A 15,106-nucleotide genomic window follows, 5' to 3' on the forward strand; every position below is an offset into this window, starting at 1 on the left:
ATTATTTATGCCATGTTGCCTCGACGAAAATTGGGTGAATATGCAAAATGAGAAAAAAAAATTAATAGTTGGGTAATTTTAATAAAGATTTAAAAGTTTGTGTGCAAAATGAGTATTTGTTGAAAGTTCAGTAATTTATATGCAATTAACCAATAAATATATCCCTGAAAAAAATTACTTTCTCTCTGCTATTTTATTATTAACTATTCATTTTTTAACATTCGTGTCCAAGTCTTGCGACCTATCAATTGGGACGGATAAAGTAATTGCTTGTTATTTTGGTTTTTGATTTTCTCTCAGTTTTGATGCGTTTCAGTTTGAACAAGATCGGAACCTCCATATATATTTCCATGGTCCCAATAAATGGAATCATAATCAAACCGTGAAGAAAGTTAGACGATTATCGTTCGAACCGTGCATCTGCGGTTCCGGGCCAGTTCCAAATCGCCGATTCACGGTTTAAAACTTTGGAATCGTTTTTATTATTATTATTATTATTAATGTTTCTTGGTGCTAAAATAAAATAAAATAAGAAATAGTCAATGTTTCTTTATTTGGATGTCCCATTTCTATAAGCCACTTCTTAAAATGGAAAGTCATACATAACAAATATCTCTCGTTTCATTTAAAAAATAATAGTCATATACATTTTCTTCTCCTACTTTTTGAACAAATATATCTTATAAAATAAATACTTTATCTCTCATATTTTATTATAAAATATTCATTCATTAACATTCGTGCCCAAGCCCTATGACCTATTGAATTAGGATGGAGGGAGTACTATATTTTGGAATGTTAACTTGAAATTCAGAAATGTACACAATGTTAATCCATTTATTTAGGTTGTAAATTGATGAAATTTAGTATGAATTAGATGTGAGAATGATAATTGATCATATTATTTAGATTGTAAATAGTTGAAATTTAGTACGAATTAGATGTGAGAATGAGAATTTGAGATAGATATATTATAATGATAAAAGAAATACCACATACAACTGTTGAATTCTCATTCTCACATTTAATTCATACTACTAAACTTCAACCATTTACAACCAAAATAAAAAAAGGTCAATTTTCATTTTCATATCTAATTCATAATAAATTCCAACAATTTACAATCTAAATAAAAAGGATCAATATTGTGTATATTTCATAAATTTCAAGTCAACACTCCAAAATATAGCAATTAAAAAAATGAATGATTATGATTCCAACCCATGAACCACTGGTTTGAAAAAATTGAAACATTAATCAACTTGAATGGAGACGATTCCAATTCGAAACCATATTGGCTAGGGCTGTAAATTCGGGTACCCGCGGGACAAAATCCGCCGAAATCCCCACCCTCACCCGACCCTCCTGCATACTGCGGGTACCTGAATACCCGCAGCGAATACCCGCTGCGGGTATGAGGGTACCCTTACAGTCCCGCAATTTTTTTTTTAATTGTAATTTTGCGGGTTTTTGGTCCCGCTGGAGGGTATTTTGTCCCGCATTTCACAAAAAAAATTGAAAATATCCTTTCTATTTCATCGATTATCCATAAAACCTGTGATAAATAAATAATAAATAATAAATAAACAGCTGACAAACAAGCACAACAATCAAAATTATTCCTAAAATTCCTAAATAAAATTAGATGAGAGAAAGAGACGAACGAAAACGATTAGGGCTTGGAGGTTTTGGGAATTTTAATTCCTAAAATTCCTAAATAAAATTATTTAATTTTAATTTTTAAATATTATATTGCGGGTATGCGGGTACCCTCGGGTATACCGCGGGTACCCTCTATCCGCGATTTTTGAGAATATGCTACCCGCACCCGACCCTCCTCTTTAAATTTGCAGGTATCGGGTACCCGATATCCGGGCGGGTATCGGGGCGAGTGAGGGTATACCCGATACCCACAACCCGATTTTACAGCTCTATTATTGACTATAGTTTTGGTTCCGAATCGGTTCGACGATTCCGATTCGAATCGGATGAACACCTCTAGATAGTATCAATACTATTATGGCTCGTTTGGTTTTCAGTAAAGGATTATATAGGATAATTTGTAATCAGGATATTTAGCGTGGATAATGACAGATTATTAATACTGAGTTGGTGTTTGTTATCATGGCTAAATACAGAATGTCCTGGTTTAAGTTAATCCTACGGGGGGATATGGTATTATTAATCCTAAGAAATCCGGATTAATAATACTGGGTCGTGGGATTAAACCGGGTCATCCGCATTATTACTAAATAATACCAAACACTAGACTAATCTATATTAAATTAGCCAATACAGTGTATTAGTTAATATCAAACACGCCCTTAATATTGCATTAATGAAGAGATAGTGTGAGAGAGTCCGATAATCTATTAGTAGTTGGTACTATTAATAATTAGTCTTAGTCCTTTTTTATATATTTAATGCGTATGTACATAAGAATTATGTTTAGCGTAGGATTAGAGGCCGAGGTTGTAGCCCTCCTCCCATCTAGAGACTAATAACATCGTAATCTAATTAAAATATTAAACTTAAAATTTAAATAAATATTTACTGTGAAAACTTGAAAAAATGTTTCTAAAACTAACTAGAATAAATAAACTCTTGAATATAAGAGCATCCATACCAGCTTACTCGAAGGGGCTTATTCGAGTAAGCTCGGTGATGAATAAGCTGATGTGGGGTGGGGCTTACTCGATAATATAATGAGTGAGGCTCATCCGCTCTTTTCCACCATCGCGTGTAGTACACGCGCAAGAAATTAAAAAAAAAAAAAACTGAAAATTACTTGGCGGTTGCGGTTGCGGTTGCGGTGCCATTAAAGGAGGAGGAAAAGTGAAGATGAAGCGCACTAGGCCTATGAGGTTAAATGAGTAGTTTTAATGTTAAAATTATAATTGGGCTGAAAATGTTTGGACTTCTATTTTAAAAGAGTATTAAAGAAAAATTAAAAATGTTTGGGCTTCTATTTTTTGCTGTAATTTTTTCAATCTTTTAATTTTTAAATTTATATTTAAATTTTAGTAATTTAAATTGATGTAATTTAAATTTAAGTAATTGTGTTATTTAATTTGGTGCAATTCAAATTAAATGAAAAATGTAAAAATTAAAATTAATGGATATAAGTAAGTGGATGAGTCTCCCCCAATATGGAGTGCTTACTCATAAGTGATCCCCTCACTCCATTGAATAAGGAACTTACTCAAGGAATGTGAATGCTCTAATACTCAAGTAAAACCTTGAATTAAAACCATCAAGCCACGACATAAAGAAATCTTAATAATATTAATATGTAACTAATAATTCGTAGTTCCGAAACTCATAGTTTAGCCAGTTAAAATTATTAATTTAATATAAAATAAACCTTGAGTATTAATGTATTATTTAAATTAAAATATTAAAATATAAATTAATTAATTTAATATAAAATAAATCGATTAATCGGTTTAACTAGTTAACCGATCGGTTAAACCGATTAACCGGTTAGTGATGAATACACTAACCGATAACCGAATCGAACCGGTAAAAACCGATTATCGGTTAACCGAAAATCAATTTTTTCGGTTCGATTACGGTTAAAACCGGTTAATCGGAACTGTTTTACCACCCCTACACTAAGCAAAACATTTTTTTTTCTTTTTTGAAAAGTACACTAAGCAAAACAATTAAGTACTTAGATTAGATGGAAATAAAAGCGATTTCTCAAAGTCACTTGGCGTGCCTATCTAACCTTTCACGTGTCCCCAACATTAATTATCTTAAACATCGAGCCAAATCTCACACTTTAAACTTGAACTTGAAAGTCTATTTTGACAATTCACATCAAAATCTCTACGTCGTAGTCCCGCCGTACCTCATCAGAATAAAATAATTTAATTAAAATCAATATAATTTATTCTATAGAAGTTTTTAGGATCACTAGCCCAATTAAAAAAACATTTAAAGATCTTTTTTTTATTCAAATGCAACTCAACTCTTAATTAAGATGAAGCCAAATTCTTGTCTTTTCTAGGTTCAAATTTAATTAAATCAAAGCCCAAATCTATTTTCTAGGTAATTATATAAGCCCAATAGATGAATTAAAGCTTGAGCCCATAACTTAAAGCCCAACACATTCAAAACACATTCGCCCCTTCTCTTCCTGATCTACTGCCGCCGCAGCCTTCTCTGGCGAAATCCGGCGCCGCCCAACGCCATAGGCGTCTCTCTCTCTCTCTCTCTCTCTCTCTCTCTCTCTCTCTCTCTCTCTCTCTCTCTCTCTCAGACACGCACATGGAAATGCACGGGAACCTTTCTCTATAAAAAAAGAAAATGAAACGCACGGAAACCCTTCTCCCTATCTCTATATTTTTTTATTTTTCATTTTTAAAGAAAACACCCCAAGGATGAGGGGTTAGGCAAACCCCCAACCTGTGCATAGACATCAACCAGTATCCTATATATAGCGTTGACCAAAAGTGACAACGCCCACAAAAAAATATAGGGAAAAATAGAAAATAAACAGATCAACACCATACATAGCTACAGCCCAAAAGTGACTATAGCCAGAGGAAGAAGAAACCAACATCAACAAGGACAGAACCAAGAACCAACTAACTATCAATATGATATCTGAATCTAAAGTTAGGATAACCGAGCTGATCCATCCTAACAAGAGCAAAAAACTGTCGAGGAGCATAAAAGCAATCAAATGTAGTCAGAGTCATGACCTGATGACCTCTCGTCGTAGCCATAAAATCAGCAGGCTTATTTCCCTCACGATGGATGTGAGTGAAGCGAACCTACCGGTGCCGAATAAGCTGACGTATCCAGACAACCGTATGATGGATACTAGTATGACCATGATGCCCAACAAACATGAGCAAAACGATCGCCGCAACATTCAACTCAACCCAGACATGAGTAGAAAAAGCAATCGTCAGCCGGAGTCCCTCGAGCAAAGCACCCAACTCAGCCTCAAAACTGGATGTAGCAGCACAAAGAGTGCAGAAAGTAATAAGAAGAGTGTCAGTGTGATCACGAACTACTCCTCCACCCGCACCACGCTGCAACTGGGAATAGTAAGAACCATCCGTGTTCAGCTTCACCCATGGAACTCCAGAGGAATCCAGCGCCACCAAAGTGGAGCGAAGAGTCCTCCTCAAAAGGCAAGTTGGTGGCATTAAATCAACTGGGGGAGCACATCCCCGCCAATGACTATCGGTGAGAGTCCCGGCCGCAACAAGAAGGCGGAGATGATGAATAACCTACGAAATAACATGAGACTGAGAGACACGAAAAGGGTTAGCTCTGTGCTTACCGCTATTCCTTTTCATCCAAATGAACCACATAATCAAATAAGGAATTAGAAAAGAAATATATCTCTTCTCCTTATCTCTACATTCTGCATTCTTATTTTTTTTTTTTTTTATATTAATCAATTTTTCTAACCAAAATTTTGATTTAAACATGTCCAAAACATAGAGAGATTAAATTACGAAGTTAGATAAATAAGAACGAAAATATATGTGGATGTCATGTAAGATAGATAATTGAATTATATTTTTGAATATTACTTCTAATATTAAAAAAAAATATATGCTCCCTTCGTCCCATAAAATTAGTCCCTTATTCTATTTTGGGATGTCTCAAAAAGATAGTCCACTTTTTTAATTAATATTATATAAAAATATCGTTTTACTAAACTAAATGTGAAAATGATTATATAAAATTATTGTACTTCCTCTGTCCCAAACGAAATGTCCTGTTTTGCTTTTTGGGCTGTCCCAAACGAAATGTCATGTTTCCTTTTTTTGGCAATACATTATCTCTCTATACTTAATATTTAAATAATTTCCACCAACCCACTTTATCTACTTTATACACATTTCTTAATCTCCGTGCCGAAAAGAAATAGGACATTTCGTTCGGGACGGAGGGAGTACTAAACTAAAGATATTCCATTTTGGAACGTCCCCTTATTTAATGTTTTACTCAAATATGAAAATGATGTGTGAAAATAATAAATAAGGTATGAAAAATAAAAACATAAAAATTATTTAAAAAAAAAAAGAAGATTAATTGCATTTTCTTAATATGTGTGAAAAGTGAAAGACGATTAAATTAGTGGGACTGAGGAAGTATGAATTAAAAATGTACAGAATAAGAATTTTAAGATAAATATAAATAAATGATATAAGAGGTGTTGCATAGGACCCTATAAGATTAAAGATAAAGCTCGAATAACTAATCATATTAAATATTACTTGATGAAGCAAGAGATAACACCCTAAATAAAATGCTAATAATCGATGAAAAAATAAACCTGGTTCGCGAGAAAATTGCTAAATACTTGAAGAATATTTGAAGAAAAAAGTATATTATTGAGAATGTGTCTTTACAAATGACGGCCAATCGCTCTTTATAAGAGATATACAATGAGGTTAAAAGAGACATTTCACTCCAATTCACATACTCATGCACGAACGACTATTTCAATCATCATCCTAGGATATTCTTTTCCGTAACTAACTTGCAGCTTTTGTCGGGTGCTCTCTCATCTGACAGATCAGCGCTGGCCTCTCGGGTAATTTGTACGATGCTGGATCTTCATCTTTTGTCCTTGGCTTGGAATATTATATGACAATGTCCCCTTCGATTACTTTCGATTTGGAACGTGCTCATTTCTTTTGTCAGCGCTGGTTCCTTGGCGGTGCTGAGAGATTATGCTTGGTGCTGGCGATTATGTCCACCTTCTATTTTGTTCCAGATAGTACCCGTGATAACGCTACACCCTAAGTGTTGGTATTAATAAAATAAAATAATAATAACTTGAAATTAAATATCTAGCGCTGATGCAAGGATTACTCATCATCACTACTCCTATATAATATGGTAATACAATAACTTTTATATAAATTATCTTGAATAAATGCACAAATTACGCTTAATGTTAACTTATTATTCATGAAATAATTTAAAATATAATACAAAACTAAGAACACATAAATTAAGAATTTAAGAAAAAAATAATACAATATGGAATCAATTTAGAAGACATAAATTAAGAATTTAGTTGAAAAAAATAAGAATAATTAAGTAGCAAAACCACCCATAACGTTTATAGCTAATTAAAAATATATAGGTCCATATAATTTAGAAATTGAGACAGATAAATCTCTCTTCTAACGAAAAGTTAACATCCATTAGATAGAGAGATTTATTGCCTAATTTGTGAACATTAGTATCTATTTACTCTAATCTATGAACGTTCGAAATTTAATTATACAAAATATAATCTATATTTATTTATTTACCTTAAATATTAGGAATGCATTTACTAGTTACTACTTAACCTTTCCTCTTTTAATAATAGTCCATTCTCGTTGGTTTGCTGACTAGACTTAGACCTAATTATATAAACACCGGCTTTGAGTGAGACTCTTGGTTGTATTGCATCAACCTTATTAGTTATGATGCCACATTGATTTGTTTTCATGTTATAAATTGATTTTTTGTCAGATATATGAAGCTTTTTCTTAATCATTATTAGTGTATGTCCCGCGCGATGCGCTGTGAATATTTATACATCAATTTAAAAAAAAAATTATGAAAATTTCAATATATTTTTTAATAACAGCCCTTTCTTAACAAACAACAATACACAAACTCTATAAAGGTCCAAAAGATTTAGCAGATAATTTTGAAATATCAATAAAAACATAATGTTATCAATCTAAAAGCCAATAACAATTTTGAACATATTTATTCGTATTTGATTCTCTTTATCCCCTATAACTTTTGATCCAATTACAAAAATTATATTATTGACGTTGAATTGAAATTTCCTTCATTAAAAAAAATATATTGAAAATTAAAATAATTAATTAAAAAATAATTGTATAATAACAAACTTTTAAACTTTTTAATGTAGATAACTTAAGCATAACCTTCTGGTGGGGGAATAAAGGATGGAACGATAAGAAAATTTCAAAGGCTGGAAAAGAAACTCTTATCAAAAGTGTTGCTCAATCAATTCCGAACTTTTGCATGGCAATCTTCTCCCTTCCCATTGGTTTAACAGATGAGATGGAGCGCATGCTCAACACCTTCTGGTGGGGGAATAAAGGAGCTTCAGGGAAGGGAATTAATTGGCTAAAATGGGAAAAGCTATGTGTGGATAAGAAGTTGGGTGGCCTTGGTTTCCGAAGTCTTCAACTCTTGAATGTTGCTATGTTGGGGAAAACAGCTTGGCGAATTATGAACGAGCCTGACGCTTTGATGTGTCGTGTTCTCAAAGCAAAGTACTTTCCTAATGGGAATTTCCTCACGGCAAAAATTGGTAATAGTCCAAGTTTCACTTGGCGGAGCATTCTCTCTGCTCAAGATCTGGTGAGAAGAGGTACAAGGTGGAGAATTGGCGATGGTTCGAGGGTTCGTTTTTTTGCTGACCCTTGGGTGCGAGCTAAGGACTCCTTTCGAATTTCTGGTCCAGTTCCTCATGAGCTTGAGGATTTCACTGTCAAAGAAGCCCTTATCCCAGGCACCTGCTCTTGGAATGTTGATCTGCTCCAGTTTCTTGTTGGTGAAGATGACCTCAAAGCTATTATTAATACTCCAGTGCTCCCTGATGCAGGTCCGGACAAACATGTGTGGCATTTTTCTGAACATGGGCATTATACAGTCAAATCAGCCTATCGTCTTGCAAGCTCTATCACTATCGATGACACCTTTAAGGTTGAAGGTCAGTGGGGGAATCTTTGGAAGATTGACGTTCCGCCAAAGGTAAAGAATTTTCTCTGGAGAGCAGCACGCAATAATCTACCTTCGAAAGAATGGCTGCTTGCGCGTGGGGTTAGTGTCGGGGGTGAATGCCCGATTTGCCAACAAGGTTTTGAAAATCTTTGGCATGTGTTTCTCTTTTGTCCGTTCGCCGAAGATTGTTGGAGAGCTAGTAATTTGCAGACTTTCATCGCCAATATTATCAGCAGAAGTGACTCATTCGTCATGGCCCTTTTTCTCATTGTTGGCAGCTCGAATGATGATATTAAAACCAAAGTTTGCATGCTTCTTTGGCAGATTTGGAAAGAAAGAAATGCAGTGGTCTGGAATGAAAGCAACCCGGCACCTTGTACCTCTGTTGTGGCTGCAGCTGTTACGTGGTCTGATTGGAAGTTGGCGAGGTCAGTGGCTGCTACTCCTAAGGCTCGACAGCAGCTGACAGCTCCATGTCTGGGATGGCATGCTATTCCAGCTGATTCCGTGAGATGTAATGTCGATGCTGCGTTCTTTGCGCACGACCAATCGATGGGAATTGGTATAGTCATCCGTGATTCAGCAGGGAGCTTCGTGGCTGGAAAAACGATGAAGATGCCGGGAGGTAGAAGTGTTGATGAAGGGGAATTAATTGGCATCAAAGAAGCTCTTTCTTGGCTCAAGGACCTTGGTTACATGAAAGGAGTTGTGGAATCCGATAGTAAACGGGCATGCGAAGTCATTAGTTCGGGCGAGAAGAACATTTTAGAGATGGGTGTGATTGCCTCTTTTTGCCGTAGGGAACTAAGGCTACTTTCGGATTTTAGTATTCTTCATATTAAGCGAGAACAAAATGTCATTGCTCATAGTTTAGCAAAGGCTGCGAGAGATATCTTATCACATCATGTGTGGAATGAACCCCCGTCGTTTGTGGAGGGTCATCTCCATCCCCCATGTATTTGTGATCAATAATATCATCTCTCTTTACCCTCAAAAAAAAAAAAAACTTAAGCATAACCTTCTTTCAAGAAAAAAAAAATATTTCTCTATTCCTTTTTCAATTTCACTGACTTTCATTATTTTTAAAAAAAGTTAACTGCTAAATAATTGATCACTATCTTCTATGTTTTGAAAACTTAACTCTTCGTAATTATTTTTACCTTTATATCAATTTAAAATTATTTTAACATTAATTAATTCAAATAAATCATTAATCAATTTAATAAACATGGATAAACTATTGTTAGCGTGACAATGTTGACAAACATCCTTTTGCTACGTGGTAATTTTATAATTTCGTTCTTAAAATAAACATAAAATAAATAGAACTGCATAATATGAAAATCAAAATGTCATAAAATAGAGAAAAAAAAGTGATTTGAAGAAAAAAATTACAAAGACGTTAAGCATGTTAGCCGTCTAATTGGCTTTCAAGCATATACAAATAAAAAATTAAAACATTAAATAGGTAAAAAAATTTAAATACGCATCAAACTAAAGGTATATATCTTCATGATCTCATGTTTTATAAGACACATAATGCATATTTTATCATAGACAAAATTACACAAAAATTGAAAAAAAAAAATTATGCAGTGAATGAGAAAAAATAATAAATTAAAAATAATTGTCGAAAAATTACAAAATAATTTGCATTTTTAAAAAATAATACATTAAAAGTTATTTTACAATATTAATCCTATTTTCAAAATAAATGACTTTTGATATTGTTTGAAAAAAGAAAAGAAAATCATGAATATCGTTTTTTAACCATCATTAATATTTCCTTCAAAAAAAAAACCATCATTAATATTGGTTAATATTTTTAAAACGTACAGTTAATTGTTACTTTTTTTTTTTTTTTTGATCGGAAAAGATAAGTTGTATTAAATCAAAATGGCACCAGAGGTACCACAAGAGGCCACAAGAAAAAGAAGAGAAACAAGAAACAGAAAAGGTGGAGCACGGACTGTATACAGTTAATTGTTACTAATATTGAATGAGTTCATTTGGTTTAGAGATCAAGTTAACATTAACAATTCTCATGTTTTGTAGGTAACTGTTTTGGGCGAGGCGATTTTGTAGGATATGTGAGTAAAATTATTTTTCCAATTCCAATTATATCCTTGTAATTGAATTAAATTACATTTACTTTGCTTTTTATATATATAAAGATCGATGTTGACACCGGTGCATTTTTATTTTGCATTGGGAGAATTTAATTTGCTCCGAAAATATGGAATGAAATAAAAAAAAAGTTATACTTCTGCGTGTACTACATAAATTTATACTTAAATATATCTGAACATTTTGGGCAATATGGATTCGAGTTTAACTATATGAGGTGTTGCGGCAGAGGAAGCGGGATATATATATATATAATTCGGTGATTGCAATCAATATGTGGAGAAGTTTGATTCAATTAATTAATGTAAATATAAATTTGAATGGGAAACTTTGTTACATGTCATGGTCCATGCCTGATGACTACTTAGTGAAAGAGATTTTCACGAAGTCAAAAAACTTAATTTAACAATTCACGACAAATGTTCTATTCATACATGGTGTGTTTTTCAATATTGGGAGCTTGACATTATATACAGTTCAAATAATAATGAGACTTGCAATACTTTGCCCGGTTTACTAAATTAATAACATTATTGGAGCTCGAACAGACCGATAATATATATATTTAAATGAAATCCACACTTTTTGAATGTACTAAACAATAGAATTATTGAAACACATACGTATTGCTATTAATTAAACAATAGAATTAGTGAGACCTAGCTATATGTATTGATGTATTAAACAATATTTTAATTATCGATGCACGAATCCGGTTAACTAAGATCAATCCCCACATATTTAATATTTTGATGCGAAGAACCTCCCAATTCTATACAATGGCTTAATTGTAAATAAAATCACTACTTCTGATCCAATTTGTAATTACAGCGCTACTCTTAAAGTGTTACAAAAAAAACTACATAACTTATTAATTTAAAGTATTCAAAAATTTATATGGAGATATATTCGCATGTATAGCTTCTAATAATTTAGTTATTAATTGATAAAAATTAATCATTAATGATAAAATTAAAAAGTTATGATAATTTAATATATCCTATATATTTATTAATTATTAATTAACATGCACAAATGTATTATTATATACAAATATATATATTTCGTGCGCAGCGAAGCTTTTTCATGTCCTTACAAGAAAAAGAAAAAAAAGATATTACTCCTTCCGGTTCATGTCCTCGCAAGAAAATGAAAAATTAAAAGAAAAAGATATACTCTTTTCGTTCCACTCTAATAGACCCCACTTCTTTTGGGCACGGAGATTAAAAAATTTATTTTTTAGGAGGAAAGTTGTATGGTCCACTCCAATTAAGTACATTTTCTTTATTCGAAATGAAAAACGAGTCTATTATAGTCTCAAAAAGAAAAACGAGCCTATTAAAATGGGACGGAGGAAGTATAATTATTACCATGAGTTGGACGAAAACCCCCTACTTAAGAGTTAAGACAATCCACAGTCTCTGAAAATAAAGGGGAAAAAAAAAGTTTAATACATTCTTCATCAAATCAAGTACTCAACAAAAGAAAAAAAAGACAAGGATTCGTCATTCCATTACACACCTACATATTGATTAAATTATTTACTTTTAAGGAAAATTCATAAAACTTACGATCAACTTATTTGAATATGATAACTTTGGGTGTACAAAGTGTGGTAAGACATTTTTATCTTGTAATGCCTAATCATACACATAAAAATACAAATATTATTATAAATTAGACTAAATATTCAAATATATACAATTCAACATTTAACGTCCAAAAAAATACAACTCACGTTATCAGTGAAATCTGAATTAATAATTTCTTGATAAATATAATTTGAATGTCTCAATTTTGCCATTTGAATTATGCTTCTTCAACTTTTCTGAGTATAATATATTGATGAGCAAGGACGGATCTACATGTCCCGGTGTGGGGGCACGTGCCCCCACAATTTTTTTATTTTATTTAATTAAATATATAAATATATAATAAATAAGAAACTTTTAAAGCTCTCAATCCTTAATACAATACGCACATAAAAGTTTCATTTACCTACTTTTATTTATCTACAAAAAAAAATTACTTCACTTTTTAAACTATTAAATCTTATTTATCTATAAATTGTTGTTTTATTCTAGTTTTTAACTAATAATATACATTTATTTTATTTTTTGTATTAATACTATTTCTACAAATTGTACACTTATTTATTTGATTTACTTACAATAACTTTAACAACTTAATTAATATTTGTGTCCAACACATAATAAGACTATTTTTCATGGACAACGAATATTTTTTTTAACGTATTATATTTTTATAGTTATTTTGTGCCTTCATAATGAGAAATTTCTGGATCCGTCCCTGTTGATAGATATCGTATTTTAGATTTACTTGGTTTATGGTATTTAAATTTAAGAAAAGAGAAGTAAGAAATGAATGACACGTGAGTGCCGCTTAAAGAGAAGGAATCATATTCTTAACTGTGTTTTGATTTCGTTCGTGTATAAAGGGTATCATGAATTCTCCACTCGGTGCTATTCATACTAATAATACTTTTTTTTTTTTTTTTTTTTTTGATCGGGCAAAGTCATGTTAGATGTTAGTAATTAGTTCCCCATCCACTCCAAGAACCACCTTATCTCTCCATAAGAGAAAATTCACCTTATATCTCCAATCTCCAATTCGCTCCCAAGAGGGATCGAACCCGGGTCACTTCACTTAAGTGAGGATCCGGTGGCCAGTGGGCTAAGCCCCTGGTTATTCATACTAATAATACTAATAATTAATAATATACTATTAAAAAAAGTAAATGGTGTCAATACCACATCAGTTTTGTATCAAAATAATAAAAGTGTGATTACTTTAGAATTAAGGTAAATATATTAATTCTCATTTCCCTATTTTGCATTCTTATTCTAATTCTTTTCACAAATCTAAATCTCGCAAGTTAGCTTTTTGTCTAATAGTTCGATTAATATTCCCTGAGAATATCCTTTGCTCAGAATAAAGAATTCTGCTTTACATAATGTAATTACATTAGTCAAATGCTTAGGCCTCAAAATCAGACTCCGAGAGTAATTTTGTTGACCATTCCGCGTATCTGTAGTCTAAATTATACTATTACAATTTTACTTTCGTTTTAGACCATTCACACTATATTTAATATTTTTATCAAGTTCTTGTATGTTAATTAATAGGGTTATTAGCCTGTAAATACACGAACTTTTTATATTTTCTGAAATTTAACATGACTTTTATTTTTAGCCCACAAATACACGAACTTAGCATTTTTTCTGATTTTTGACATCGACAAGAAAAAATTCTAATTTACTATTAACGTGAAGGTCGGGATACCATGTCATTCACTCTCAAATCAAAATAATGAATTAAATTATTCTATTCAAGTGCATATTTCGTAGTCCACATCATGTATTCCGGCCTCCGCCTCAACAACAAATAGAGTTTTTTCTTGTCGATGTCAAAAATCAGAAAAAATGATAAGTTCGTGTATTTGTGGGCTAAAAATAAAAGTCATGTTAAATTTCAGAAAATATAAAAAGTTCATGTATTTACAGGCTAATAACCCTAATTAATACTCCCTCTGCTGTCATGTCAAAATAATTATAATTTTTTTTTCTTAAAGTGTCCATAAAAAATAATCATATTCTATTCATAAATATTAGTACTTTATAATAGGTTACCCGCCATGCATTAACTTATTACCAATTCTACCGCATAATAGGATTCTATCTCTATTTACAATATAATTAATTATCATTATTAACACTATTTTTATGTTGAGACCATTTCTTTACTTATAGCATACTCCCTCTCCTCACAAAAAGTAGTCCTTTTTTTTGTCATTTTTGGAACGTCTACAAAAATTAGTTCATTTCTATTTTTAGAAACTTTCTATCAAATGGTGGACCACTTTCTTCACTCACATTACAATTGATTATCATTACCAATACTACTGCTAAGTAGGATCCCTTCTCCACTCATAATATATTTAATTATTTTTATTAATATTCGTATCACTCTCTTCTACGACTATTTTTATAGGACGGTTGAGATATAAAGTATATATTATAAATATAAATTTATTTGTACGTAAAAAAAATAGCATAAATGCTTGAACGAATTGGGATAATGATACGACTTGGAAGCTTCGAGGTAGCTTCTTTTATACAATTTTTATTTTTTATTATTTCTTCGGGGAGTTGTCGAGGTACCCCATTTCACCAAATGGGATTTCTCTGTTTCAAATGTGATGTGTACCACTCTTAATTTTTTTATA

This window comes from Salvia miltiorrhiza, chromosome 7 (assembly GCF_028751815.1).
Source record: "Salvia miltiorrhiza cultivar Shanhuang (shh) chromosome 7, IMPLAD_Smil_shh, whole genome shotgun sequence".
NCBI lineage: Eukaryota > Viridiplantae > Streptophyta > Magnoliopsida > Lamiales > Lamiaceae > Salvia > Salvia miltiorrhiza.